Below are 6,792 nucleotides of genomic sequence, written 5' to 3'. Positions count from 1 at the left end.
TAAACTACTTTTATGGGATAACATTCCATTGTTACCATTCGCCACTACAACCATTAATCTTTGCTATTCACCACCATTGAGAAACTAATCTAAAATCAACATTAACCTCCAACAAAATTTGACTCAAATCTCCAATCTATTCAAAATCAAATTCAAACCTAAAAATTGATTTACACCTCCAGTCAATTCTAACTCACATTCCAACAATAAAATTGCATCCTTAGATGGAGGTCATTAGTTGTGCGCACGGTTCAAGAAGAAATAGATGATCAAGTGATGTCAGTGTGTCTGGGTATGGTGGTTTACACAAAGTAGCTTGAGAGGATGTGACATCCCTATTTTCACGGTTAAAAAAGACCTTTTTAATTATGATTATTTTAATATAGAGTTTATTTATAAATACGGAATTTGTCCCACAAAAAGTATTTATGAATAAATGTTTTTCAATTATCATTTAAACTTGGGATGTCATAACTAATACAAGAAAGATAAACATAAACATAAACGCAACGATTACCGGCCTAACAATATCTAATGACCTACATTTCCTTTAATCTCTCATTATGTCTAAATATCAAGTACTTTCGTATGATACCTGTGATACAAAATAACTATGTGGGCGAGGTTGGGAAAACTATGAGTACACGGACTTTTCAACCCACAACATTATAATCTTTAATTATATATATATTTTTCAACAAACAAATAACTCGATTATTTCCTGTTATCCTTACTTCCTAATTCTTAAATAGTGATCTCGAGGAATCTTTCTCAAAGGATCTTTATGAACAGTAGTTGTCATCTATTCTTCCTTAAACATCTAGGGACAACTTTACAATTGTTCTTTGGGCATAACACAATAGTATATTATAGCATAGTAGTTTACATCTCATTACTTCACACATCATTTTTCTAACTAATATTTTCTTATGTGACTAAGCACAATGATAAAATAGTACAATGGTTAAGCACAGTAGTATGATAGTTCTTTGGTTACAACACATCAGGTCATAGCTTGTTTTCTCGCGCAACCCTTTACTAACTTAACTCGATCTCTCATTTATTATTTTACTCAACCCTTTAACAAACTATCATAACCTCTCATTTATTATTTCACACAACACTTCACTACCCAATCATATTTGAAGTATGATAATATATATATATATATATATATATATATATATATATATATATATATATATATATATATATATAGCTAAATAGCACACATAACATTTAAGCACAGAAAGTCAGAGTCCTTGCCTGATAAAGAGTCCTTGCCTGATAAAGATTTATCTCAAATTCACGACATGAAATCCTTGTTCACGTTGTGAAGCACGAAAATTCCCAAAACTATAAATACTCAATCACTTTTACGGTTTGAGGAGGCTAGAAGGGTTTTCATAGAGACTTCTGGAGGAGAATTATTCACAGAAAAGTGCGAAAAAGCATCCGTTGGTGGAGAATTGCTAGAAGATTGAGAGATTGAAGGATATATTCATTACATTAAGTTAGTATACTTTGATCATGTCTTTCATTGATGACATTTTGTTCATGTTTTCAGCCATGAGTAGCTGAATCTAGTAGCTTGCATTTAGGTAGATGAAGCTTTAACTCTATGGTTTAGTAATTTAATTTATGGATTTTAATTGTTGGTTATGAGATTGTGTTTGATTGTCTCTACCTAACATGTTAATATGTGATACTTTGATTACTTGAATTCAGGTTCTGTGTAGCTTAGTGACCACTAAATTACATGAACTTGTTACCTAGTAGTTTAGTGACTATTAAATTGCTAGAGCTAGGATAGACCCAATCTTAGATGAGTGATATAAGTAACTAATTTAGCTGTGTTGGAGAACATAAATTGTGACCACAATTGTGTTTATTTAGATCAATCTTTGATAGGTTATCTACATCTTATAATTGATTCTGTGTTTGCTAATGTATGACCATACATAGTTTTACATGAATTAATGAAAACATTAGTAAATTTGGATTTGAATTGCTAATAATATAATATTTGATAACCAACATTAATAATCCATAATTAGTAACTAACCATAGAGGAGAAGTGGATTAAAACTAAATGGAATTGTTTTTAGTAATTGATTGAAATCTTTAGTAAAGTGATTAAGTTTGTCTGAACTTGCAAAATCAGGTAAAATCTAAGTAAACTTTTGTTTGTTTTTAGGTTAATTTTTAGTAGTTAAATTAGTTAATTAAATCTGTTCCCTGTGTTCGATACCCAAATATTAGTACTATATTATTTTTGAGAATGTACACTGCCTTAAATCGTAATAGTTAGTTAAATAGTTGGTAAAACTAATAGGTGTAGCAATATTTCGTATCAAGTTTTTGGCGCCGTTTCCGGGAAACGACTATTTAGTTTTAGATTTAATTGCTTTAGGTTAATCGTTCCTTTTTGTGGGGTTAAACATGCAAAAAGATAATTTTTAGCATTAGTTTTTTTTTTTCTATTACGGAATTCACGATGTGAATTCTTAAAGTCACGACGTGAATTCTTAAAGTCACGACGTGAATTTAGTTATTTCGTGTTATTTTAGCTTTCTGTTTAGTTTTTCTGCTTCAACACGAGGTGGTAGCATTACCACGTTGTGGTGAACGTTAAGAAGGAGTTTTTAATTACTTTTTGTTCGTTTTTATGATTTTATTTTTTGTTTTTATTGCAGTAGTACATGACCCGTGGATCCAATACACCTTTGATACCACCGCTTGAAGATCCAGAGTCAGCCCTTCGTAAAAAGACGGACAAGAAAATAGGAGAAACAAACACACCAATGAAATCACCGTTCAAAGATCTTAAATCAGTTTTTGGTAAGAAGATATAAAGAACGTAGGAGAATCAAGCAATCCCCCAAAGGACGAAAGAAAGTTTGAAAGATTTGAGCAGACTAGTAATACACAAGAATCTGAATATGAGTACGAAACCTAATTAGAAAAAGAAGAGAACGAACCCAAAGACGAGCCAGAAAACAAAATGGCGGACATTACCGACATTTCGATGGAAACGTACAAGAAGAGAATCCGAGAGGATACCGGTCCAGGTTTAGTGCAACCTGCGATTCCTGCCAGCACAACGTTCGAGCTTAAAGGACATATTTTTTCGTGCTTAAGGATGTTTAATTTTCTGGGAAAGATCATGAGGATGCTTACAAACACCTTGACACATTTATTGACATCGCCAATTACTACAACATCCCAAATGTTCCGCACGAGACGGTGTTATTCAGAATGCTCCCAGTCACTTTTAAGGGAGTTGCTAAAGATTGGTTAAAGGCACTTCCAGCCGGTGTCATTACTACATGGGGCCAAATGCATGAACAATTCTTAGAATAATTTTTCCAACCATCAAAAGTGTCTAAACTCAAGAAGACGATAACCAACTTTGAACAAGAATCGGGTGAATCACTTTATGAAGCATGGGAGCATTACAAGGGATTACTTCGGAATTTCCCCCAAAACGATCTTAATGTGCAACAAGAAGTATCAATCTTCTATGATGGGGTAAAATTTATGAAAAGGCAACTCCTTGATTCTCAAGGACCTTTAACGAAGAAAAATCCTGTTGAAATTAAGGAGCTGATTGAAAAGTTTTCTAAGCATTTGTGTAAGTATCACAATCCTCAAAATTATGGGGCAAAAGGAATTGAGAGTGGCACATCTGAGGACATGGCGGATGTTTTGGCTATGCTAAATAATATGGACCGAAGAATGACAAAGATGAATCAATCCATACATGCTATACGTGTGGGTTGTGAAAAATGCAACAGTCCACATTTGACAAAAGATTGCCACTTGGGTGAAAACGGGAATAAGAAAGTTCAAGTATGCTACTCAAGTAGAGATCATTACGATGAAGATTGGAGGAAGCCAAAGGAGGAATGGCTGCCATAGGATGAAGACAAAAAGTAGAAAGAAGAAAAATTCATGCAAACTTGGCACGGTTTCTACCAAAAAGAGCAACCACAACCTGAAAAGAAAGTTGATTTAGAGTCCATGCTTACTACATTCATGGAGGCTTCGGAAAAACATCATGCTGAGACCGATGCAACAATAAGAGACCAACAAGTTCTAATGAGAGATCAGCAAGCTTTACTTGCAAATAATCAAACAACGATTCAAAACATTGAAACTCAACTAGATCATGATTATCTCAACAAATTCACGGTCAAAAAAGGCCTTTTTATTTATTATTATTTTAATATAGAGTTTATTTATAAATGCGGAATTTGTCCCACAAAAAGTATTTATGAATAAAAGTTTTTTAATTATCATTAAAACTTGGGATGTCATAACTAATACAAGAAAGATAAACATAAACATAAACGTAACGATTACGGCCTTACAATATCTAATGGCCTACATCTCCTTTAATCTCTCATTATGTCTAAATATCAAATACTTTCGTATGATACCTGTGATACAAAATTACTATGTGGGTGAGGTTGGGAAAACTGGTGAGTACATAGACTTTTCAACCCACAACATTATAATCTTTAATTACATATATTTTTCAGAAAATAAATAACACGGTTACCCATTCCCGTTATCCTCACTTCCTAATCCTTAAATAGTGATCTCGAGGAATCTTTCCTAAAGGATCTTTATGAACAATAGTTGTTATTTATTCTTCCTTAAACATCTAGGGACAACTTTACAATTGTTCTTTAGGCATAACACAACAGTACAATAGTACATTATAACATAGCAGTTTACATCTCTTTACTTCGCACATCATTTTGCTAAGTAATATTTTCTTATGTGACTAAGCACAACAATAAAATAGTACAATGGTTAAGCACAGTAGTATGATAGTTCTTTGGTTACATCACATCAGGTCATAGATCGTTTTCTCGCACAATCCTTTACTAACTTAACTCGACCTCTCATTCATTATTTTACTCAACCCTTTAGCAACCTATCAGAACCTTTCATTTATTATTTCACACAACACTTCACTACCCAATCATATTTGAGGTATGATTATATATATATATATATATATATATATATATATATATATATATATATATATATATATATATATCCGTGTTGCAGAAATCGGACTTGGCGGCCGATTAATCGGCGATTAATCGTTTGGCGGCCTCGAACCGATTACGATTAGGGTGCTTGGCGGAAATCGGTCAAAATCGGGCTTGGTGGTCCTCGGCGGTCATAGGCGGGAAATATTTAAAAAATTCAAAAAAAAAATATATTTTTTAAATATTACACCAAAGTTTTAAAATTTTAAATTTTAAGCTTTCAAATTTTAAAATATTATACTAAAATTTTTAAAAATTCAAAATTTTAAAATTTCAAATGTTCAAATACTTAATTTTTTTAGGAAATATTAATTTTTTAAATAATTTTATTAATAATTTAGGGTCCCCGATTAATCACGACCAAGTCTGATTAATCGCTTATCGCCAGTCGACCGTCGAACTCTCGCCGAACGATTTTTACAACCTTGATATATATATATATATATATATATATATATATATATATATATATATATATATATATATATATTAAACATAGCTAAATAGCACACATAACATTTAAACATTTAGAATACTTGGACTAATGTGTATGTAGAAAATAACTATGTACTCACCTAACTTAGGTGGGTGACTGGAGAATTTGGCAGCACTCCGCTAAACACCTTGAGTTTTACTTGTGACCTAGGTACAAATGTCACTAGGTCATAGTCTAATTGTTGGGTTTTATTTCCAAATTAGTTTCATAAACTAGAAAATTTTGTAAATGGAAGACTTGAGATTTCAAAATAAGATAAGCAAGCTTATAACACAAGGATCGAAAGATATAAACTCCAACCAAAGTAGAGATAAAGAAATGATAACCTTTGTAGTTCTTCGGATCCTCTTGGGAGGCTTGGAAGTTGATGAAGAATGATGATATTTAGAGACGCCTACAATGAGTCGCTTGATGTAGAATGCTAGTTCTTTTGTATAAAACTCTTAAGACTCTTAAGCTTTATGTTCTTATCAACATAAAAACATAAAGAGAGCATAGGAAGAAAGTAATCTTCAAGGCTTGAGAGAAGAGAGAGAGAGAGAGAGAGAGAGAGAGAGAGAGAGAGAGAACTCATGCATACAAGCATGCTGCAACTTTTGGAGAGTGTAAGCCCCAAGGAGTAAAAGCCTTTCTCTCATGTATATAGCATACACATTAATCATGGGTCTTTAACCAGTAAGCACCCATGCACCTACTAGCTAGATGGTTCTCAATGCTTCTTATTAGTTTACATTAAATAAATCAAAAAACCGTACCTCTTATCTGTAAGTCCATTTTTGGATTTTTTAATAGAGAATAAAAGTTAAAGTTTTATATTTTATAACCCAAGTTTATAAAATATAAACTTTAACTTTTTTGTAAAATACAAAATGATTTATCTAGTCCAAAATTTTGTATATGAAATATTAATTCATACCATATGAATTATGTAATATTACTTGCTAATGAAAAATATTATTTCCTAGAAATAAATAATTTCCAATTAATTATAAGAGTTTATTGAATATTTATTAAAACCAATTTCTAATAAGTAATCAATTATATCAAGTTGTTGTAAGTGTGACCCATTAGTATCCTATGTTATTTAGCAATATCACTTTAATATGATTCTTGAGCATACTAGATCTTTCAATCTCCCACTTGCACAAGATTCATATTAGAATGATATAGATAGTGGTGAATGTCTAGAAACATTTCGTTTCCCTCTCCAACATAAGAATTTGTGCC

General features: G+C 31.9%; 1 non-coding gene across 1 annotated transcript; it reads right to left on the bottom strand.

Moving 5' to 3' along the window:
• Window positions 1–3,387: 3,387 nt before the first annotated feature.
• On the bottom strand, window positions 3,388–3,494 carry LOC145071562 (small nucleolar RNA R71). Its single transcript, XR_013690569.1, has one exon. It is a non-coding gene; the product is annotated as a small nucleolar RNA R71 (small nucleolar RNA).
• Between the last annotated feature and the right edge of the window lie 3,298 nt (window positions 3,495–6,792).

The sequence above is a fragment of the Lactuca serriola genome, chromosome 8, assembly GCF_051521515.1.
Source record: "Lactuca serriola cultivar US96UC23 chromosome 8, Lser_US96UC23_V15, whole genome shotgun sequence".
Lineage (NCBI taxonomy): Eukaryota > Viridiplantae > Streptophyta > Magnoliopsida > Asterales > Asteraceae > Lactuca > Lactuca serriola.
Note: the sequence above shows the minus strand (reverse complement) of the source record. Positions and strands in the feature narration are given on the sequence as shown.